Raw genomic sequence first — 24,672 nt, 5'->3', positions numbered from 1 at the left:
TCCATTGAGCTACCTGTCTTTTTCCCCACCCCTAAGTCTGTGGCAGAAAGAGCTCTCCATACCCTAGATGTAAAAAGAGCATTCATGTTCTAAATAGATGGAACTCCAACTTTCAGGAAAACAAAGCAACTCTTTGTAGCTTTGTCCCCACCGCATAAAGGTAACCCTATATCCAAATCGGGTATAGCATGATAGATAGTAAAATGCACTCAAACTTGCTGTATTAAAGTCAAAAGACCTTTACCTGTAACTCCCAGAGCTTATTCTACTCGTACAAAGGGTGTAACTATGGCATTTTTAGGAAATATCCACATAGCTGAAATTTGTAAAACAGCTACATGGTCTACACCGCATACATTTACTAAACATTACTGTTTAGACGTGTTAACACTTCAACAAGCCAGTGTAGGTCAGGCAGTGCTATGTACCCTTTTTCAATCTACTGCAACTCCTTTATTCTATTCACCGTTTCTAAGGAATGACTGCTTTACAGTCTATGCAGAGCAAGTGTATCTACAGCCACACATGCCGTCACCGGATTATGTTACTTACCTTAGCTTCTATCCTGGGACGTGTCTCATAGCAGATTAAAGTCTTCCCCAGCTATTATGTTCCCATTGGCATCTTTCAAGTGGCCCTTGAAGAGGGTACGTTGGAAGGGGTCTTGCACGATGCTAGGGGCGTATATATTGAGAAGGGTTAGAGGGAGCCTGCTCTCATCAGTTGGAGTTTGATGACACTGCCCTCCTTGTCTTTTTAGGCCGTAAGGTGCCCTTTGCCCACCTGGCTTTTACAAAGGAAGCCAACTTCAGCCATTTTCCGAATGGAGGAGGCCCAAGAATTGGCAGGGGTATCTGGGGTGGTGCATGTAGGACTGGCCCTTGGGTAGGAGGTCGATTTACTGTATGAAGATTATGTTGAGGTCATGTTATGTGAGGTATCTCCAGACTTAAGCTTGTTTGTTGGGGGAATTGAGCCCGCTAACATTCAGAGAGAGAAGTTAAAGGAAGTGGGGGCCCCCATTAAGGACGTTCAGGGAGGTTGGGCAGCTTGGAGTGTGAGGGCATAGAATGGGCCTTCCGACCTACCCCAGGTATTGTCCCCGGGACAGTATAGCAAGAGATAGTAACATAACATGTTAGAACTTTCTGCCAACTGGGCCAAGAACAACATCCCAGAATGTGTTATATAGGTGATGGCTCCAGCTCACCCATTGTTAGGTAGGTGTGGCCCTCTGATGTAGATGTTAAGGGGTGGGAAAGAGTCCTGGGTAAGGGGTAGGTAGGAGGGGAAGGGAAGTAGGGTATAGTGTGGCAGTGACGGTCCTGGGTTGGTTGTCTGAATCCACAGCATGACCTGTTTAGTGTCCTACTTAGGTGAGCGTTGTCGTCACAGATTTTATGTTATCATTAATTTATACAGCGCACAGCTACTCGAAAGTGTCCTGGCGCTAAATACCTTTCTGTCAGGGGTCCACAGGAATACGGTCTGGCAAGGCCTGCTGGGGCTCAGGGGGTGGGGTAGAGTTCATGTTTCGTAGATGGGTTAGAACGTCTGCTTTTGCGGTGTAGAAAGGTTTTTGTCTTTCATTGTGTGGTTTGTAGGCTCGGGTGACAGTTCGCCGCTCCAAACTTCCTTTTATACGGCTGTTAATGAAGATGGTGCATAGTTAAGTTATCAAACAGTCAAACTTATACAGAGATTCTGCTGATATTTGAACTTTAGTGCAACTTGAAATTTGTTTTGAAATTATTTAAGCATACTTTCAAACTAGGGTTACAGCAGGAAAATGGTTATTTTTTAACTGATTGTTTCACAAAAAAGCTGAAATCGCTCTGTGACTAAAATATAAAAAAATAGAAGTGAGTAGGATGGTGGCCTTGTTGTGAACCGAACTAATACACAATGAAAATGGTAATCTTGAAAACTGATCGACTAGTGTGAAGCACTGCATGTTTGTTTTAATTCTGCTAATACATAAAATAAATCAACACAAGACACATCCGCATCGAAAGACTTTATGAAAATGAACACACAGCCCCAATATAATAAAGGATAATGTATTTAGAGTAACCTCTTTCCCTAATTTGAGGCTATGTAAAGCAGTCGTCTCAATCTCATTCAGTCGGTAATGTAATACTCTTCAATAATGATTGCTTCACCTGGAGTGTGAAACAAGTATAGTAATCAGTGTTTGTAACTTAATGTGGCATAAGTAATGCAGGGTGAAGTGATCATAGGAATCTGTGTAATAAAATTCAGAGTAAAGTAGTCAGTGGATTTTCTTGCTGTAATACTATGTACAGTGGATGTGAGAAGCTGGCTTCGTATATGGTGTACACTTATGTAAGTGGGCACCCTGCACCAATGCAGACAACCCTTATGGTGAGTTTAGTGGTCTTATACAACCTTAGAAAGCTCTATAAGTTTTAGATGTGGAGAGCAGCCTTCTGGCTTAGTCCAGAGGAGTGTAAAGCAGCTTGTTTTACCAGAACATAATGTAATTGATATAGATTAAGTGAAAAAGAACCTCACAGTGTATTTATAAAACTATGCATTTATTATATAACACTCACTAATGCATACAAGTATTTCCTAGCTGGAGATGCACACAATAGTTTTAAATAGGAACAGGTAAGTAGCACGTAATACACAGTGGTCACCAGAGGGGGACCAAACCATATACTAAAATAGTGGAATGCGAACCACGACGCGAGTCAAGACTATACCCAGAAGATGTAGTAGTGCTGGGGACCCAAGGAACCACCCAAGGTAAGTAACCAGGAGCCCCACGGAGGCTGTGTGCAGAGTCGGAACATGACCGCAGGATAAATGCAAGTCAATGAGTAAGTCGCGGTTGCAATTTTAAAGGACTCTTCCCAATGGACCCTTTAAAAACCCAGTGGAAGACGGAAGGTTGGAGAGCCACCACTCCCGTGGATACCTTAGGAACCAGAATACCTGCCCCAGGGGAGCCGGATGCATAGATGTGAAGTGGTGTCGGAAACCGCCGTCGAACCCAATGGAGGACTTCAGGAACATGTCGCTGCTGGAGAAGGAGAAAGTGTCCGGTGGAACCCAAAGGTGGATTCAAGTAGAGTAGTACCTGGAAGCAGAGGGGACAATGTCTAGGTCACTTGGAAGTGACCAGGAGGCACGGAAGACGAATGCCCACCAATGTCTGGTGCTGCAGGAGAGTTGACGGTGACTTTGGAGCTGCAGCTGTTGTGGACCAGGCAACGCTGTGGAAGCCAAGAGCTGTTCACGAGCTGTCTCACTTCGGATGTCGAGAGTTGAGGGGGTCGGTGTCTGACGGGAGCACTAACAAGCCTTGGCAACTGCAACCAACATGGAAGTAGAAAAAGGTGCAATGTTGGGACCAGCAAGGTCCAGGATACTCAACACAAACAGGGGAGTCAGGGCAGGCTCCAAACAATTAGGAGAGCCCAAAGAATACAATGATTACCCTTAAGAGGACCCATAGGCTGGAGTCGCAAGAGGACTCAAGCTGCTCACCAAAGATGCAAGCCCACAATGCAAGAGATGCTGTGAGGGTGAAGATCCTGGTCACTGGAGATGCTTGAGGTTGGGGCTACTTGGAGCCCGAAGATCTTCACGGAAGGAAGCCAACAAGCCATTGCAACTGCAAGTCGGTGCACAGGGGTTCAGTTCCTGTGGCTCCAGGGAGGGATACTGGCCTCAAACTTGAGAGGGCAGGGCATGCCTCAAGGGATGTGAAGAGCCACCTCCTGTGTTGCTGAGCCTTTCGGAGTCCATGGGAGCCCATGATTAGCAGACCGGTCAGCTTAGTTGCGGTGCCTTCAGATGCAGGGAAGTGACTCCTTCACTTCAAGGGAGATTCCTTCAGGGTCTTGGATGCCCACAGGCCTTGATAGGTTTCTGTATGGTGCACAGGCACGGACATTCCAGCAGATGGGCAGGGCAAGGAGATCAGGAGCAGCAGGAGTCTTTCCGGTTGCAGCCTTGATGTCCAGAGCGAAATCCAGCAAAGTCCAGACCACTCACAGGTAAGCCCTGAAATACCCTAAGGAAAGGGTTGGGACGATTCAGGTGTCCCTCCCAAAGGAGGGACTGGACAAGGTGAGGATACTCTCCTGTCATTTTTCCAGTTTCGTGTCAGAGCAGGAGCATATGGCTCCCTGAACTGGTTTGAACTGTACTATGCATGGAGGGCATCCAGACTATGTAGCGCTGGCAAGCACTCCCACCCTGCCCCAATACACTAAATCCTGTCTGGAGGTGGTCGCACTTCTCTGTGACAGGATACCTATTGTTCTGCCTTCCTCTGCCCGAGCTTGGCTCAGCAGCAGGAGGGCAGAAATGTGTCCCTGACCGACAGCAGCCCTGGCTTGCTGTCGGGCTCTGGAAGACTGGTACCGGGAGCACCGAGGGCCTCCCAAAGGAGCGTTACGGTGCATGGAATCATACCCCCACACCTTAAACGGTGTGGAGGTATGATTCCAATATGTTTGATACCAAACTTAATAGAATTTGTTACAGCCAGTTTTGAGATGGTTGCCGCGTAATGACGCAGTGCCCCTATATATGTCATATGGCTGTCTCACAGCCCAGGAGAATAGACTCCGTAGGGGTGTCCTGCTCATGCAGGGGCACTCTCACACTTGGATCCAAGCACCCTGCCTTGAGGATTGAAAGGCCTGCTCTAGGGGTTACTTATAGGTTTTAAGTGCAGTGACCTTAGATATAGGTAAACCTATATCTTTTGTAAGTGGTGCTAGCACCAGCTTACACAGGCTGCAATGGCAGGCCTATAGTTACCAATTGGGTGGTCTCCAATGGGTGGCATAATACATGCTTCAGCCCATGGGGGACCCCTGGTGTACCTATGCCCTGGGTATATTAGTACCATATACTAGGGACTGTGCACCAGTGTCCAATCTGGGATGTACCTAAGTACTTACCAAACCAATTTAGGTGAAAAAGCACAGAGACTGGGGTCCTGGATAGCAGTATCCCAGTCAGACTAGCCATAAACAGCATTACATCAATAAAAAGTGGGGGTAACCATGAAAGCAGATCCTACTTTCCTACAGCGGAGTAATCGCAGAAAAGGCTGTAATGGTATAAAGGGTAAAGATAGTCCGGTAGTATGTTTCTGCAATGAACCATAGGCCTATTAAACAATAGTATTCTTCCATAATCAAATGCATGATAAAATACAAACGTCATACTATGATCTAATGTTGAGCAATCAGACTAATATCTTGCAATGTAGTTGTTGACAAAGCAGTCAGTATAATGTTTTGTAACTACGTGAACGGTAAATTATGTGACACACTAATCTACAAATTAGATTAAGTACAATTATCCTAATTTTATTTTGTAATTCAGTGCAGAATATACAGTAACTCTTAAAGTAAAACAGAGTAATCTTATTCAGGGTAAAGTAATTAATGTAATCTCGATTTCTTTATACATGGCAAGGCAAAAAGGACAGAGATAGGTCTATTGTCCTCCATGAACCACTTTGAGCCATTTTCGGAGGAGTTTTTTAAAAGAACTGCTGTAAGTGTGTCTTCGGGATCTCCTTTAGATCCTCTTCCACATAAAATCTGTAAGGAGCTGGGTCCTGAGCTCGTTCCCATTCTGCGTCAGATCTGTAACAGCTCTTTAACCTCTGGATCAGTACCAGAGTGTTGGAAACGGGCAGTGGTTACTCCACTTTTGAAAAAGATGACATTGGACCAGACTTGCGCTGTCAACTATAGACCAATCTCTCTTCTACCATACCCGATTAAAATCATCTAATGACTGGTCAGCAAAACTTTGTCTCAGTTCCTGGAATCCAACTCCAGGTTGGATGTTGTTCAGTTCGGCTTTCGACTGGGCCATGGAACTGAGACTGCTCTAGTGACCGTGTTAGACGATCTTTGACTGCGGGCAGACAGGGGGCAATCGGGCATTCTTGTTTTGCTTGACTTGTCTGCCGCTTTCGACACGGTCAACCATGATATTTTGCTGAACAGGTTGGAAGAAGTTGGGGTGTCAGGGATGGCCCTAGAATGGTTTCGTTCTTATCTTTCTGATAGGTGTCAGGCGGCCTCTCTCCCGCCATATCAATCTAAGTTCTCCAATGTCCACCATGGTGTCCCACAGGGATCGGCGATAAGTCCTATTCCTTTCAATGTCTATATGAGACCCTTGATTGAAATCATAAAGGCACATGGTGTGAAATTGGTGAACGATGCCGATGACACCCAACTATTTTTTTCTCTAGAGGGAAATCAGTCGATTCCTTTGACAGCCTTCCATGATTGCATGCAGGATACTGCCCACAGGCTAAGAGCTAACTCACTTCAATTTAACTCAGATAAGACGGAAGTTTTATATTGTACTACAGGGAGGGTTCCTCCCCCTTTTCCTGGAAATCTTTGGTTCTCTTCACTCACATCTACTCTGGCTCCGGCCAAAGCTGTACGTAATCTGGGAGTTATGCTCGATGCTAACTTAACTCTGGAAATGCACGTAAACAAGGTGGTGGGGAATTGTTTTTCCCTGATCTGAGCCCTGAGGAAGATTCTTCCGGTACTACCAAAGACGGCCAGAGCACTGGTCGTTGGTAGTATCATCCTCAGTAGATTAGACTATTGTAACGCCTTACTGCTGGAGGCTCCTACATTTTTGATAGAACGCCTTCAAAGAGTCCAAACTGTGGCGGCTAAACTGGCTCTGATGAAACCACGACGTTCATCGGGCTCCCTGGCCCTTGCAGAGCTTCATTGGTTGCCTATAATGCAGAGGGTCAAGTTCAAATCCTTATGCCTGGTTTTTAAGGCCCTACATGGCCTTGGACCCATACCTCTTCAAGAGACCTTTACATGGTATACTCCAACAAGTTGTCTCCGATCTGCCACTGCCTCTTTGGTGAAAGCTCAGAAGATTCGAAGAGCCAAGTCAGGGGGCAGGGCTTTTAGATTTGCTGCAGCCACGCTCTGGAACAACCTTCCTTTGGAATTCAGACAGTCTCATGATCTCCTGCAGTTTAGAAAGAAGATCAAAACATGGCTGTTCCCCAGAGCTTGACAGCTTTGGAGTTGTTCCATGTGACTTATCTCCCCCCCCCCCCCCCCTTTACCGTTTGATAATAATTCATGTACTATAGCTCCAAGGTACCCGTTGGGTGATAGTCGCGCTTTATAAATATCACATACAATACAATACAATGGTAAAGGAATCATTGTTTTTAATTCAATATGAAGTAATCTGTGTGATCCAGTTTTGTAATCTGATGTTTGTACGTCATTCACCCCCAACTGTACATTTGGTGTGAGTGTCCCATGCATGGCAGCTGCACATGTAAATTGCAACTGTAACTTTGTCTGTTGCTTCCAGTTTTGTTAATGTTCAGTGTGTCTACCGTTGTGCTGACCTTGTATCCATCAAACTTCCACTCTGAAAGCTACCTTTGCTATTCCCAGTGCTTAATTTGAGTCGAGGTTTCCGGGGAGGGCCACCAGCACTTGCTTTTGGGGACCGGCACTTATTTTCCCTTATCTGACATTTCCAGAGAGCAAAAGAGGGAAAACACACAAAGGAGAAAGATGGAAAAAGACATAAAAAAACATTCTCAAAAGGAGAAAGCACAAACCTGTAAGAGTGAGATGAAGGGGGAAGATGTTTGGTAGTGGATTACAGAGTCCTGAGGAGTACTGAAGCCTGCGTAACCTTGCTTTTCGGTGCGCTGACATTTAATAGAGCTGACCGCTTGCTTCTGAACAGAGGTTTTGGCACCGACACTCATTATTTCACAAATTAAGCACTGGCTACACTCACAGCCAGAAACACTCACCCTGGGCTAGCGATACTACAACAGATTGCGCCCAGTGTTTAGTCCACTGCCCGCACTTCTTGGGTGGCTTTGAATGTACACATGGGGTTGCAGAAGGAATCATTAGCCTATTAATATGACTGCAGACTTTTGGTTCTACTCTTTAATCTGTTGAAACAATAGCTGGTAGTTCAAACCGGATTAGTCAGGCACACTTGGACAGAAAATAGGCATGGGCACCAAAATTAAACTGGTCCGATTAGAAAATCAGATAGTTAAAAAAAGGTACTCGGGGTGGTTTTGAACTTGTAAAGACATGCGGTGGAGGTTGTTTGCAGAGAGATTGCATGCATTTGTGCTTGCTACAAGCAATGTTCTTGGTAATATCAGGAAATCAACAGGCCCTCAAACAGCTAATAAAGATCAACACGCTGACATGTCAGACCAACCCTTCAGGCACTGCCAGGTAGACTTACAGGCCAGCCTGACTCTGGTCAGGCAGTAGACGCAGTAGATGATATTAAAATAGACAGAGCAAACACATGGAGATGATGGACGGAGTGCTGAAACTTTTCAGACACTCACCCCCAGCCACAGATCTGGGTTTAATCCATTATCATTCTTTAGCTCACTTCGCCACCCCAGTCCAGACACAACTATATGCAAATAAGTCTTGATCCTGTGCCTCGTGGGAACAGTCCAGCCCAAACTGGCCAGCCATGTCTTCCCTGGACCGCAAACAAGCATCCTGGGACCGGTGTCTGGGTAGCATCCTTCATCAGCCAGGCTAGCTTGAATGCAGTGACAAAGTGAGCAAGGGACCCACACCTGGGCATACCCTGCCAACTAAGGCAAACAAAGAAAACACAAGGAGATGATGGTTTGCTTCATTAAAATACACAGGACATTACCTTCTCTGCAGGTTGCTGGCCTACCGTAGGTAAGGTGTAGACTCCGCTTCTCAACCTATGTCCACACCGTCAACCGCACCCTGCCAACTTTAGTTGGCACAACTTCGGATATCATAGGGTTAAAACGGGTAAGTGGAACGTCCAAAGCAATTTGGAATGTTAAAATGGCAGACCAGTTCAAAGGGTGTGAGGGGGGGGGTGAGTTCTGACCTATTTTTGCAAAGTTAAGAGTAATATTTGCGCTGAGTATTAAGGCACTGAGGCTGTAGTGTTCTCTCCTTCAGGACCAGTATCCCACTCATCAGATATTGAGAACATAAATAGATTAATCTGCACATTAGGACATAGAAAGGCTGTGAAGAGTCTTCTAGTCATATTATCTTCTCTCAATATAATCTGACCATGTTTTCAGTTGCAGATCCAGTAAATGATCTTGTTCAACAAGACATACTAGGACTCTATTCCCTTTTTCCCTTTACTCGGATCTTAGTATGTTTACCATTGAGGTAACTCCTGTTGCTCTATCGGTGCTGCCGCTGTGGACACTTCTCAAACTAGTGGTATAGCGTGTATTGAAATTATTTTCAGTAATTTAATCAATCCATACAGGATTCTAACTGACCATTGTAAGAAGGTGGCTCTGTATATACTGCACCAAGGTAAGGTACAGTATGTACGGAGTCCAACAGTCCCCAGAGGTTTGGCAGAGGTTAAAGTTAGATATAACCTTACTCTCTAAAGTGGTAGCTTGGTCGAGCAGTAAGGCAGTATCAGAGGACAGTGTAAAACATTTGTTGTACACACTCAGTCAGCAAGTGGTCTCACACACTCAAGAACTGAACTCTAGGCCAATGGTTTTGTATATAAAAATATATAGTTGTGTTTTATTTTAGAACCGCAAGTAGGTATCAAAATACTTTCTCAGATTGAGATGCTCTAGTTGAATACTTTCAATAAGCAATAGACTTTTAAATGCAATAGTTACAGTTGTTGCAATAGGTAACACAAGTTAAACACAATTATAACATTGAGCTCAATGGGAATCTTTAAGTAAATGCAATATCAATTACTTTGCATAGGTTTTTCTTACTGAGGGCTGGATCCTGGATTCAGCCCTGGTGCATCTCTTGTAAACAGTTGAAAGAAATCGTTTTTGTTACACAGGCAATTATTAAGGAATATTTGTATGTTTCAAAAAGTGACACTTTAAAGAATTTCTGGCAAAATCCAGGCAATGTTATCCTATGGAGGAAAGTTTGGTTATCGGAAAAGCGCAGTTGTAATTACTTTTCAGGCTCAGTGCTGGGCAACAAGGTCCAGCACTGGGATCTTGCCTGGTAACAGGTGAGTAATTTCGTTTTTGTTGATCGGGTGATTATTAGTGAATATTTCAAAGTTTCAAAACTCGACACTTGAAAGAATTTCCAAGTGAAAACCAGTCAATATTACCCTATGGAGAAAATATGAGTTATCGGCTTTCAGGTAAGTACTCGACTGGCAGAGTTAAGGTTCTGGGGCTAGACTCTGGGGTCTCCCAGGGTCAGGTAGGTACAGTTGTTACACCCTCAGCGGCACAGGGGCAGCCGGGTGCAGAGAGAGTAGGCTCAATGTTCGCCTATGGCGGACAGGGGGCCTTTGGTTGGTGGTTGCTAGCAGGCAGGCCACACGGCTGTGTGAGCTGGGCTCTTGGTCACTTACACAGGGCAAGTGGGGAAGTAGAATAGAACAGATGCTGCACTTCCAGGGGCACTCGGGCGGCTGGGTGCAAGGTGCTTTTGAGCCGTTGGGTGCTCAATGGATTTCAGTGGGAAAGCTGCGTGACGAACAAAGGCTGCAAGTTCGGGGACGGAGATTCTTCAGGTGCGACCACCACTTCGAGAGGTGAGTTGGGAAGCTGTAGGTTAGGTACGCACCCAGGTGTTGGGCACAGGGAGCCGGGTGCAGAGGTGTCTTTTGGTGTCGGGAAATCTTACCCACTGCTGGTCGCGGTTGGAGGGGTCCCTGGTATTGAGGCTGCAGGCGTCGTCAGGAGCGTTGAGGAGGGTCCTTGGATGCTGGATTCTTGGTCACAGTCGCCGGGGGGACGTCCTTGTGGTCTTTGTTCACTCAGGCACAGGCCGCGCTCAGCGGTTGCAGTGTGTGCTGGATTCGTGGTTCCTGGCTGGCACCAGGGGTGGTTGCTGTTTGAGCAGAACCACTGCTCGTGGGAGTCCTAATCTTTGGATGAGCAAGGCAGTCAGGTTCTCTGGGGTTTTCAAGGTTGCTGACCACAGGAGACGCCGGGATTTAGCAGGAGCTGGTTCGAGGGTCGACAGGCCTGTAGGGCTGGGGCCAAATCAGTTGGTGGCGTCCTCGTTTAGTAGCTGTACGGCAGGTCGTCTTTGTTGTTCTTCTTGTTTCGGAATTGGGATCTGAGGAAGGAAGGTTCAGGGTGCCCCTAAATATTATATTTGGGTGCGTTACAGGTAGGGACCGGTCAGGGACCAGTGGGGCCCTTTCCTGGGGGGAGTACACACCCTATCCTGCAACTCTCCAGTGGGAGGTGGGCAGGAGCCTAGTCCTGATTGGGTAGGGCTCCGCATCCTCAAGATGGCGAAAGCCCGGAGATGTGCTTCACCTCACCTCCCCCACCTGAGGGGTGGGGTTGGCAGAGGCTGGCACACCCCCTTACCTCACTTGGGGTTTGCCCGCCATTCTTCTCGCCAGAGTATGGGCCAGAACCGGTGCGGACCAGTTGCTGAGTACAGCAAGTGGTCTGGGGAGGCTCACAAAGGCGGCATGCCTTTGAAGCTTCCCCTGCCCATCCTGGGGGAGGAGGCTTGGCACCTTGCCCTAGGATGTGCATTGTTGCAGGCCCATGAGAGCGGATGGCTCTCTACCCAGGGGGCCACCAACCTGTCTGCTGGGTGGCAGCCTCTCAGTCAGGACACAGGTTGTGGGTTAGTTTCAGGGGGCAACTCTAAGTTGCCCTCTGTCGTGCATTTTACATTAAATCCCACACTGGCATCAGTGTGGGTTTAATGTGCTGAGAAGTTTGATACCAAACTTCAGTGTAGCCATTATGGTGCTGTGGAGTTCGTAATGACAACCTCCCAGCACCATATACTCTTAATGGCAGTACTGCACTTACAGGGCCCAGGAATGGACCTGGGTACTGTAGGGGTACAGGGCTCATGCACATGTACCCACACCACTGACATATTGCAACCAGCTAGAGGGGTGACTGAGGTATGCCAGGGCAGTGTGTTTGTGGGCATGGCACACAGGGATGTGTGCAATGTTGACTCTGTTTTGTTCTGCACCACGACACTCAGCCTGCAAAGGCAGTGTGTGAGTGTCAGGGTACAGGGCCTCTAAGGGTGGCACAATAAGTGCTGCAGCCCTTAGGGGCCTTCTCTGGTCACAGTACCCTGGGTACCTAGGGTACCATTTACCAGGGGCTGACATGTGGACAGAGAAGCAAATTGGGTTTTGGTTTCAATACAGTTTTAGGGAAGGAACACAGGCCCTGGGCACCTGATTGGCAGGAGCCCAGGGCACACTCAGTCAAAGTGCATCAGCAAAAAGTGGGCGCATACCATGCAAGAAAGATGGCACTCATGAAACTGATGGCGGTGGTGACAGCTCATCTAAGGAGGTCTGGAATACCAGTCTTACCCTACCTCACCAACTGGTTGTTGAAGGCGTGCTCACCCCTGACCGTCCTCAACCACCTCCAGACTAAGGCAAATCTTGTGTCATCTTTGTGGGATTCACTTTCAACATACCAAAGTCACACCAGACTCCTTCTAGAATGCTCCTATTCATCAGAGCCATTCTGGGCACAGTTCAGTTTTATGCCTTTACCCAGAAAGAGTCCAGGGCATTCAGGCTATGATCCTTATCTTTCACCCTTGGTCCTGGACTTCAGTGAGGTCAACTGTCGCTGCTGGGGACTGATGACCTCCTGCATCCTCCTGGTCGAGCACGCCAGATGGCATATGCAAGTTCTGCAGTGGGATCTGTATTCCCAGTGGCCCAACATCTTGGGGACCTCTCCCTTCCGTACCCGGAGCCAACAGTAGTAAATGATGCATAGTTTCTGGGTTTGGCCGACCAGTTGGGAGAGGTGGAGATCAAAGGTCCCTGGTCTCTGGCAGATACACAAATGGCAGTCATACTGGCAGTTATACCGGAGGTGGTGCAAGGTCTCTTCTGCGAATTGGGCAGAAGCTTGGCTCGATCGGTTCCCCATCGCAGAGAACCTGCCATGTCAGCAGTTCTGCACATTGAAATTTCCATGGTGCCTCGCACTTGGAAATGTGTTCCCCCTCCAGTCGAAATCTGGACTCCTGCAGGCCAATACCAATCCTGCCCCAAGTCCTCCAGAAGAACAGGACGGAGCGTGCCCAAGTCATCCTAGTACTTCCTGATTTAGCATGTAAAATATGGTATCCAGAACTCCTGGGCTTGTGCATATGTTCTGCAATCAGGTTGCCTCTTAGGCAGGACCTAGAGTTGCAGCAACAGGGCAGAGCACTCCACTCTGATCTTTACAAGCTCCACCTCTATGCTTGGAGATAGAGCGATGAGAGCTGAATACTTTCGGCCTGTCTCCAAGGTGGTGGTCGTCATCTTGGCAGCCAGGCGTCCCTCGACGAAAACTGTACATGCCTGTCATTTGGACACCTTTGTGGCCTAGTGCGGCACTCACTAGATTGACACCTCCTGTCCAAGTTATCCAATATTATGTTATTTGTTCTGTCACTTGCCCAGCAAGGCTTTGCTTTGGGCTTATTTAAGGGTTTTCATGCATCAAGTACAAATAGTTGGCATGCTTGCCTTAGAGGGCCCAAGCCTTGATTTTGCCAGGACTTGACAATTCAGAAATGCAAATTATTGTTGATATTTCAGGTTTTTCTGGACTGCTTATTCCAACATTTGCATATTGTACTAAGCAGCAGCTACTACTTCTGTGAGCTTCATTGTAAGTAGAAACTATCTTTGAAGGTGCAATTGCAATTCCTGATCTGAGGGTTCTCTTTTGGCTGTGAAGTCTGAGCTTTAATTGTAGAAAGCAAGCTCACAGTCCATGGATCACCTGATGTGCAATGCAAAGAGCTTTGAAGGATACTTTCTATCCAATAATAACCAGTGTAGAACTTCCATGGCAGGTGTGATATGGTCCCACCTGTTTTAGGTTAAGCACTTGCCTAGCTACTGTGGTCTGTATTCCATGCAGGTTTGTAGTTCATTTTTTTGGAAGACTGATGTAGAGCCCGCTTGAATAATACTAATTTTTTAGGTCTTGTGTACGCTGCGCGCTGCTTTGGAGTGAACTCTTAGAATCACTCCGGGCTTTTGTGGAAACTCGTGCATGTTTTGCACTGTTTCCAATGAGCCCTCGCGCATGTACGTCGTTTAGCTTGCAGGAGCGAGCAGCGGTGCCATCTGTTTGCAATTATCGCGCCCGCTCCTGTAAAGTAAACGCTGTAGATGGACTTTAACTTTCGGGGCCGCGGGCCACGCTTGTCTTTCAGTGCTTGTATCCTTTGAACGCTCGAGTCTTTGGGTTCCCGACGTCCAGCAGCATTCTTCGCAACAATAATCGCTGCTGCCGTAACGTGGCGAAAGTAGGACTTTAATACATCTCAACCCTAATTTCTGCAGTGGCGCACAAGCCCACGGGTCTCTCACTGTTGCCACACGCATCCCTCCATGCATGCGTCCGCGTGCTCAGCCCCGCGGCTCGGAAGCCCGCACGCACCTTTGTCGCTCTTCTCGCCTCGGATCACGCTGCCCACCCTCGGCTGCGCCCTGCCGCCTCCCCTCCCGGCAGCAGCCGCTCTCCCAGCACCCGCGCCTGATCCGGCATCATTAAGCAGATTAGCGGTGGAAGATTAATTTCCTCCTGTCATCTCCCCAGGGGGGCTAAATGATCGCAGGAGCCATTTCTCTTGCCTGGAACGGCGCTCTCCAGGAACTGGCTGCTAATTGCAAGGCTGTATGGATGGGAGGGGGGAGGGCAGGTAGTGGGGGAGGGCCCGATGAAAGGGAAACCCGACACCTTTGCTCCAATTATTATTTGCTGAATTAATGATTCCAGGTCGCTGTCCGGGGAGGTTTCTAGTGCGCGGAAAGGACAAGCTTGGCTAATGCATGACCCTCTACCTTTGTTCTCGTCCTTGTCGTCTTGTGACAGGTGTGGCACCTGCACATCTTGCAGATTCTGTGTAGATTTGTCTGCAGATCGCTGTGCGGCAACATACAAACTACCTAGTGTCGCTGCCAAAAGTGTACCAGGTGCAGTGGCGCCGGGGCACGGTGTTTGACTATTTCCCCACATTCTATTAGGGCACAATCCGAGAACGTACCGGTCAATGGTGCAACAGGTGCAGTGGCACCGAGATTTAGGGGTATGACCCCTGCACCCCAATTACTATCCAGAAGGGTGAAGGGAGAGTGCTGATTTGTGGCACACTTGCTAGCAGAAGTTTACTTGTCAATAGTGCAGCAGGTGCCATGGTGCCAGACCCAAGGCTCTGAGGGGTCAATTGCACCCAAATACGGCTGTCTTTACCTACGCAGCCAAACGTGAAAGAGAGGCCCGTTTCCATGCTTGGGTTAGGGCCAATAGTAAACTTTCAGTACCACTGCATGTAGACAAGGTCGCCACAGGCCTGGTCTGAGTCCAGGCTAGTAAAAATATTGGGAGTGACAGAGAATTCCGGTATTTTCCCCTTCTGAAACACAAGCTTAAAAGAGCAAACACATAAAGCAAATCAGTTACAAAATATTTGTGAGCCATCTAAATTGTTTCAAAGTGATTACAAGAGCAAACAGATGATAATTGCCCTCCGTGCTTATCTTGCAAAAGAATGAATGCTGGCGTCAAAAGTTTAACTCTGAAGCCGCATTCCGCAGTGGTGCGGAATACCAATGTTGAGTATTCTCCCTCGTGCCTTTTTTAACTCCCCATCAGAAACCCAGTCTCTCTCAATCTTTCTCCCTTTCACAGTTTTCCCATTATACTCTTTCCCTTTTTTATGTTTTTCTCCTTTACTCGCGATCAAAGAGCATTGAGAAAAAAAAATAAGTGCCAGTCCCCCCAAAAAGAGTGATGGTGGGTAACCACCAGCTCAAATTAAGCACTGGCCCTGATGAAAAACAACCCTGACAATTGTATACAAATTGTGTTTGAAGCATATGAGCTGCAGATCGTACACTTTGCATTAGATCGCCATCTGGTGTTGGGCTTGGATGCTTGCACCTTGTTTTTGTCTTTGAAGAAGTCTTTTGTAGTCGCGAGATAGGTGACTCCTCCTTTGGACGATAGTGCGCATGGGCATCGGATGTAACTTTTACGCTCTGGTTTGAAACTTTGTTTTTCAAACTTTTTGACGTGCAAACTCTCTGGTATGGTTATTGATCGCGTGATCTTCGACGCGCAAATCAACAACTCGATTCTGGTCGTCTACGCGGGCCATTGGGCCCATCCACGCCGTCGGGCCTACAGCTCATGGAAAGGACTCAATTTAAAAAATGCCCCCAGTGTGGAGCTAAATTCCCACACAGTGACCATCACAAGGTCTGTAACCTGTGTCTCTCGCCAGAACACGACGAGAACAATTGCCAGGCCTGCGCCTCTTTTCGATCGAAAAAGACCATCCGTGATCGTCTGGCTCGACGACGCATCATGGCGCAGAAAGCAGCTCCGGCATCAGCGGACATCTTCGATGAAGGTCCAGATGTCCCAGGTGAAGATTCCGAAGACCACAATCGTATCCGAAGCAGACGACTCGGACTCAGACGACCACATCACTCCTAGTCAACGAGTGAGTACAATTGCCCCTACCCCCACTCCACCCCAGAAAAAGAAGGCCCTGGTCAAGACTTTGCCTGCTGGCCCCAGTCACAACCAAAAACAGACTTCAGAAGCCCCGCCTTTGGGCTCGGCTCCAAAGATAAAAGAAAAGCCTTCCGGTAGCTCGGGACCGAGCAAACCGTATGTCCCCATCCCAAACCGCCTTCTGCACCGAAACCAAGTGACCACCCCACTCCCAAAAAGAAATCCGCTCCGACCACCTCTACGCCACAAGAAAAACCTTTGGATCCAAAACCAAAGCCTTCGGAACCGAAGAAGATTTCAGTCTCCATAGCCAAGCCAAAGGACTTTAAAACATCTCCTAAGGCCTTGGAGCACAAAACTCAACCCCACTCTGACCCGAAAAAGTTGGCGCCGAAAGCGGTTGTAGAGAAGGAAGAACTTTTTCGACCGGATCCCGTCGATCCAAAACAGAAAAAATTGCATATCAATCCGAAAACAGGACATGTGGCCGCTGTGCCACAAAAGAAGAGGAAGCTGGACACAACAGACACTCCTGCAGTGCCTCTAAAGAAAAAGACTGTGCCACATCACCTATAAGACTCTCTTCTCCTGTTCTTCCTCCTATACCTCTCTCACCTCCACAGCCTACACCACTTCCAAATACACCACCAACACAGGATGACAACGATGATGACATAGGGGGTGGGGGGGCAACAATGACCCTTTCACTGACCCCGACAATGATACGGACATGCCACAGGATGACTGGGACGATTATGACAACCCAATAGATCCCCCAGTCCTCCCAGATCCCCAGCCATATCCAACAAAACCATCTCCCCCAGATGACAATATTGGATTTGGGCATCTTGTTAACAGAGCTGCTATTTACCATGGCGTTCACATACAGACCCTGCAGAGAAGGATTTCCTCCTGGACACTTTTGAACAGTCGCAAAAATCTGTACCAATGCTCAAAGGGGTCATTAAACACGCCCCAGACATATTCAAGGACCCACTGAGGACTAGAATTCTCAATCCCAGGATTGATTAAAAAACAATACAAACCTGCTCCCGATGATCCTGCTTACATCAGAGGGTAGCTACCCCTACACTCACTAGTAGTGTCTAACGCTAGAAAACGCGCCAACTCACAAACCTCCGGTGACACACCACCTCCGGACAAGGAATCTAAGCTGCTAGATGCCTCTGGCAAAAGAGTTGCCACCCAAGCAGCCAATCACTGCCGCATAGCTAATACCCAAGCATTACTTGCGAGGTATGATAGGGCTCATTATGACAGACTAGAAACTCTGTTACAACACTTGCCTGAGTACAAGACTCAGGCAAATGACTTGATTCAGGAAGGCAAATTAATAACCAATGCCTCCATCAAGTGTGCCCTTGATGCAGCCGGCACAGCCTCTAGATCCATTAACACTTGTGTGCTGCTCAGACGACACGCCTTGCTACGCATTTCAGGCTTTAAACAAGAGGTACAAACAACCATCCTCAACCAGCCGTTCAATCAAGACCAACTCTTTGGACCGGCTGTAGACACCACCGTGGAAAAAAATAAAAAAGGACACAGAGACTGATAAGTCCATGGGAGCGTTACAGTCTCCATCCACACGTGGTTCCTTTTGTCGCTCCTTTTATAGAGGAGGATCCAAAAACAAGGGAACAGACACTACCTCCACTTCTTACAAAAATACAACACAAACATCCCCCAATAAAGGATATTTTAGAGGATATAAGGGAAATAACAACAAAGGAAGAGGCTGAGGTAACAATAACACCTGGACCTCCCCTGCTACTAAACAGTGACTTCCCTCTGCTCCCTTCAGACCATTCCACTCCGGTCGGGGGAAGACTTCCACAGTTCCTGCCTGTCTGGAACTCCATTACAACATACAAGTGGGTAAGACAAATTATCCAGTATGGTTACTGCCTGGAACTTACAGCAACCCCGCCCACCATACCACCCAAACAGCGTCCAATGTCCACAGAACATCTCACACTCTTAAAACAGGAGGTTATCTCACTACTTCAAAAGCAAGCGATAGAACCAGTTCCCTTACAGCATCAAGGAACAGGGGTTTACTCGCTGTATTTCCTAATCCCTAAAAAGGAAGGCACCCTCAGGCCAATACTCGACCTCAGACCGCTCAATCTTTACATACTCAGATCATTTCCACATGATCACTCTTCAATCTTCAACAGGTTCTTCTACTACTTCAACAAGGCAACTTCCTTGCCACACTAGATCTCAAGGACTCCTACTTTCATATTCCCATCCACCCCGCTCACAGGAAATATCTAAGATTCATGGTGGACGGACAACACTACCAATTTAGTCCTTCCATTCGAAGTTATCACCGCGCCCAGAGTGTTCACAAAATGTCTGGCGGTAGTAGCAGCACACCTCAGAAGACAACAAATCTGTCTTTCCATACCTAGTCGACTGGCTCATAAAAGCCAAGTCACAAAAACAGTGTGTTTATCACACTTACCAAACCATCCAGCTGCTACACAACTTGGGAATCACAATAAACTACTCCAAGTCACATCTCCAGTCCTCCCACATACATCAGTATCTAGGGGCCACAATAGACTCCTCCAGAGCTCTGGCATATCCCACTCCAGCCAGGATAGCCAGTATGCAAGCCCTAGTTGCCAAATTTCAACAGCACTCCCTCCCAGCAAGGGTATCCATGCAACTCATAGGAATGATGGCCTCTTGCATATTTATTGTACCTCATGCAAGACTTCAAATGCGCCCCTTACAAGAATACCTAGCACGTCAGTGAAACCAGGCACAAGGACAACGGACAGATCTGGTGTTGGTGGACGGCCGCACACATCGCTCTCTGCAGTGGTGGAACATACAAAACCTGTCCAAAGGGCGGCCGTTCTTCAAGCCAGTTCCACAGATAGTGATATCAGCAGATGCATCACTCACAGGTTGGGGGTGCCCATCTCCTAAAACATACAATTCAACGCAAATGGAGCACTCAACAAAAAGTGCTCCATATCAATCACCTGGAATTACCAGCAATATAACTAGCACTCCAATCATTCCAACTACATCTACAACACAAGACTGGTCCGTACAGACAATATGACGACCATGTATTACTTACAAAAAAAGGGGGGCACACGTTCTTTACAGCTATGCCAGCTCGCATAAAGCATTTGGAGATGGGCCATTCCACAAAACATAAACCTTCCAGGAGTTCACAATCAGATTGCGGATCTGCTCAGTCGACAGATGCAGCAAATACACGAATGGGAGCTTCATCCCCAAGATCTTCAACCATTTTTTCTATTGTGGGGTCAAACAGAAATAGATCTGTTCGCCACACACGCAAACGCAAAATGCCCAACCTTCGCCGCCAGGTTCCCACACCTGTTATCCAAAGGCAATGCGATATGGATGAATTGGTCAGGCAGATTTGCGTATGCTTTTCTGCCACTCCCACTGATTCCACTAGTAGTACGCAAGCTCAAACAGTCTCTCAAAATGATCCTGGTGGCTCCCACATGGGCACGTCAACCGTGGTTCACAACACTACTGGAGCTCTCAGTAGTTCCACACCAAAAACTACGCCTCTCCCCAACATTGCTAACGCAGAACCATGGAGAGATAAGACACCCCGACCCAGGTCAGCTGAATCTAGCAATCTGGCTCCTGAAGTCCTAGAGTTAGGTTATCTTAACCTTCCGCCGGACTGTATGAATATCATTAAAGAAGCCGGACGTCCTACTACTAGAGCTTGCTATGCAGCGAAATGGAAAAGATTTGTCATCTACTGCAACAGTCATATTTATCCGCTGGATGCTTCCATCCAGGACATCATTTGCTACTTGCTACACTTGCAAAGATGTAATTTGGCGTTCTCATCCATAAGATTACATCTAGCAGCACTCGCTGCTTATTTGCAAAATACACAACACTTGTCACTATTTAGAGTGCCTGCGATTAAAGCCATTATGGAGGGCCTCAAAAGAATAATTCATCCCAGATTACCATCCACTCCGGTGTGGAATTTAAATATTGTTCTTACCAGGTTCAGGTTCATGGGTCCCCCATTTGAACCTCTACATAAATGTGGACTTCAGTTCCTCACATGGAAAGTAGCTTTCCTTGTCGCAATTACCTGTCTCAGAAGAGTAAGTGAGATCCATGCTTTAACCATACAAGAACCCTTCTTACAAATGCATCGCAACAAAGTGGTTCTTAGAGCAAATCCCAAATTCCTTCCCAAAGTCATCTCTGCTTTTCATCTTAACCAATCAGTTGTGTTACCGGTGTTTTTCCAAAACCCTGACTCAGTAGCAGAAAGAGCCCTTCACACACTAGACGTGAAAAGGGCACTCGTTTATTATATCGACAGGACTAAACCCTTTTGTAAAACAAAACAACTGTTTGTGGCCTTCTCCCCACCACATAAGGGTAACCCCATCTCCAAAGCTGGGATTGCCAGGTGGATAGTAAAATGCATTCAAATATGCTACCAAAAGGCTAAACGCACATTAACAATTCCCTCTAGAGCTCATTCAACATGCAAACTAGGGGCTTCCATGGCATTCTTAGGGAACATCCCCTTAGATGACATATGTAAAGCAGCAACATGGTCTGCACCACACAACTTCACCAAACACTATTGTGTTGACGTGCAGTCTAAGCAACAAGCTTCCAAAGGCCAAGCTGTTCTTAAAACACTTTTTCAAACTACTGCAGCGGATACAGGTGACCACCGCTAGGGGAGATACTGCTGTACAGTCTATGCAAAGTGTACGATCTGCAGCTCCTATGCCTCGAATTGAAAATGCTACTTACCAGTATGCATCTGTTCTTTGCATGTAGAGCCGCAGATCCGTACACGCCCGCCCACCTCCCCGGGACCTGTATCCGTTCCAGTACTATCTTAATTCGATACATTTACATGGACATCTCTTCTACTTCTTACTGACTCCATCATTTCCCATCATGGCAAAAAACAATCTGAGGATGGAGTCGATGCCCATCCGCACTATCGTCCAAGGGAGGAGTCACCTATCTCGTGACTACAAAAGACTTCTTCCAAGACAACAACAAGGTGCAAGCATCCGAGCCCAACACCAGATGGCGATCTAATGCAAAGTGTACGGATCTGAAGCTCTACATGCCAAGAACAGATGCATACTGGTAAGTAGCATTTTCCTTCAGTTACGCTTTCCGTAGTTTCACAATAGCAAAACTTTAAAAAAGTGCAGTGTATTTTTCTAAGAAAAGGGTCAACCCTGCTTTAGACCACCAAAACCTTAGGTGCTGGCTGTAAGCGCTATAACTGTAGCTGGAGAGCGATGTTGCCCTGCCACCGGCTTCTCGCTGCTGACCAACATCTGGGACAACTAATGTGCTTTAGTCAAACTTGCATCATGTAAGCCTCCCCACCCCCAGGCTGTGGGTAGCCAGTGTGTCGTCATGGGTCCTAGTGCAAGGAAGGAAATGGCCTCCACGGCCACTGTTTGAACTGTGAAATGCAGCACTATTGGGGGTCCAGTTGGCCCCTCTATGCCCCTGGGCCCTTGCACCTGCTTCATCAATGGAAGCTTTGCCCCTCCCCCACATCATGTTGGGGTGCAGCGACAAGGTTGTGGCAGCCTTGGAGGACGATTGGGCGCAGTGCCGCGTGGAAGGCTCTGCTCGGGGCTATAATAAGCCACCATTTCCCAACGTGCCGAGTGTGCAGAAAAAAGTGGGTGCGGGAAGGAGGGCCGAGGGGAGGGCTGAGGCACAGGTGCGACACGATCACTCTGCCGAGAGAGGGAGACATGAGCCCACAGAGGCGAGGCGCAGCTGCTTTTTATCCCCTCGCACAGCTCGGGACGTGCTTAATCGATTGTCTTGCATTCAAAGCGCCGTCCACACTGCCGAAACAAAGTAGCGATTACACATTCAAATGGCGGGTGCCCTCCTAACGTGGGGTGCGGCAGCGCAGTGCGCATTAAAGGGCGTGCGAGGAAGGGCTTTGCCTCGGCTGACTCGGAAGGAGCTGCGCCGGAGGTCACCAGGGTTGTCCTGGGCCCAAATACGAGCAAGTACACTGACTTTCTCCTCCCACCCCAGGTTTGGAATAAAAAACGCAAATATTAGGGTACAGTGCCACTTCACCTGCCGTGCCACTGATGTACGCGCGTGGGAGCGCAGCGGAAAGAACCTGGGGGTGAGAGTCAAGCCTGTGCAATTTATGAAACTGGAGATGCGTACATTATATTGCACCAAATTAACCAGATTACTGTTTTTGTAATAATTGGCAACCACCCCGAATTCCAGAGAGCATGCCAACCCTGGCCCATCCCACTCACATACCTATGAGACTCTAAAGCACTACATAACAAGCATTGGCATAGCCAAGAGGTCTCGTCTTTGGAACCTTATAAGTATTTAGTTATGCAGTACAATATCCTTGGTGCAACAACATCAACTGTTGCATGTGTAAACACTTATAAGGTCCCAAAGGCGAGACCTTTTGGCTATGCCGATGATTGATTGTTTTTATTAAAATGGCCATAGTTGCCAGTATCCCTTGTCAGACCCTTAGGTAGGTGTTGTGTGGTCGAATTTCTCGTCGTGTAGAATGAGTCTATGACTTTGCTGACTAGAGATTGAAGTGAGAAGTTGGAGTCCATAATCAAAGTTTGATTTCATAATCACTTTGAAGTTTTTCACTTCTCTCAAAGTAACTGTCGTGAGGTTACATAGGCCCCAGGCACACTAACTTCCATTTAACATGTTCGCGTTTAAGGTTAACATGTTTTTAAATGGCTTTTAACACCAATACGGTTGCGTGCCCGCATGAGATGGTGTACCCAGAATTGGTATGCTTACGGTTACACTTCTTCATAGGCATATTATCATCCCTTAGAATATTCTGTACAAGGACTAGTAGGTACACTGTGCAAAATGTTGTAGTTTGTTGTCTGTTCGGCAACGGTTCTGGGCGGGTAGAATCAATAAGGACGGTGGGACGAGAGCTCAGGCACAGAACAAATGGGTTCAGTTTATCATGTGAACTGCACCATTCCTTTGTTTAGACAGAGTAGCATTTTGATGGGTTGTCGAGGTTTCCCCGTGCCAGAATTCTCGCCCAGCTGAATCTCGTCACTATCTTGAGAAAGAAGGCAGCCTGTTCTACACCAAGACCGGCTACCAGATGACACCCAGCCGCAGGAAAATGGGAGGTTGGACTACTCTAAGGTATTTTGGCAGACCCTTACACCCTATGCGTTATAGGATAGGCAGTGCTAGGTAGGAGTACACATATATGTATTCATGTAATCAGCGCAAATGCACAATGGTTGAATTGTTAATCTTTTATTTACCATTCTTGAAATGCTGGTTACAAGGTTTCCTTTTATTAATCATTGCAGTGCACATATTTTACACAAGATTCCTATTACTTCAACAAATCTTTGAAATGCAAATTTGTGTGCTACTTGTGTCGCCCTTTGGGCATGCCGGAGTTAACAGCAAAAGGGTAGATTTGTTTCTTCAATTTCTTTGAGGAATCAGGTTTGTCATGTTCCTAGGTTGCAGACACCATCCGGTACCTTGTAAGGTTCAGAGGTCCAGATGACACATTGTGAGCTAGCCAGAAATTAGGTCAGCATATTCTGATGGTATGCATGTACTCTTCTGTTGCTCAAATGCACAGTCTTACTGAAATAATATGAATCTTATGATATAATAGGTGGCTGTCCCATTTTCTAATGTGCCAAAAGTATTTTGGGTTACAGTTTTGCACCAATCCAACTGTGAGTATTTCTATTTATGAGGAGCTGAGTTTGGGAAGAATTGATCCACATCCAATAAACATTCACTCCATCTTCAAGTTTTTACCAGGTGGATTGTTCGAGTTTTAAGAATCTGCTTGGTTATCCTGAAAATGTGGCATAGACCCCCCCCCCCCCCCCCCCCCGTTATAGAGCAGAAATATTACACTTACATTGAACATGTAGTCATTTATTTTGTACAAGTAGATGACCATCAATTTTAAAGTTTTCCTCGCTTTCCTTGTGGAATGGTACATACTAAATTAAGGCATGGACCCCGTTCTGACTTTGAGAACTAAAAGTAAATCATTATAGCATGTGACT

At 47.0% G+C, this 24,672-nt stretch overlaps 1 protein-coding gene across 8 annotated transcripts in view; it reads left to right on the top strand.

Moving 5' to 3' along the window:
• Positions 1–24,672, top strand: part of AGFG1 (ArfGAP with FG repeats 1) — a 559,380-nt gene that overhangs the window by 369,018 nt on the left and 165,690 nt on the right. The gene's annotated exons all lie outside the window — the stretch shown is intronic.

This window comes from Triturus cristatus, chromosome 11 (assembly GCF_964204655.1).
Source record: "Triturus cristatus chromosome 11, aTriCri1.1, whole genome shotgun sequence".
In the NCBI taxonomy this organism is placed as follows: Eukaryota; Metazoa; Chordata; class Amphibia; order Caudata; family Salamandridae; genus Triturus; species Triturus cristatus.
Note: the sequence above shows the minus strand (reverse complement) of the source record. Positions and strands in the feature narration are given on the sequence as shown.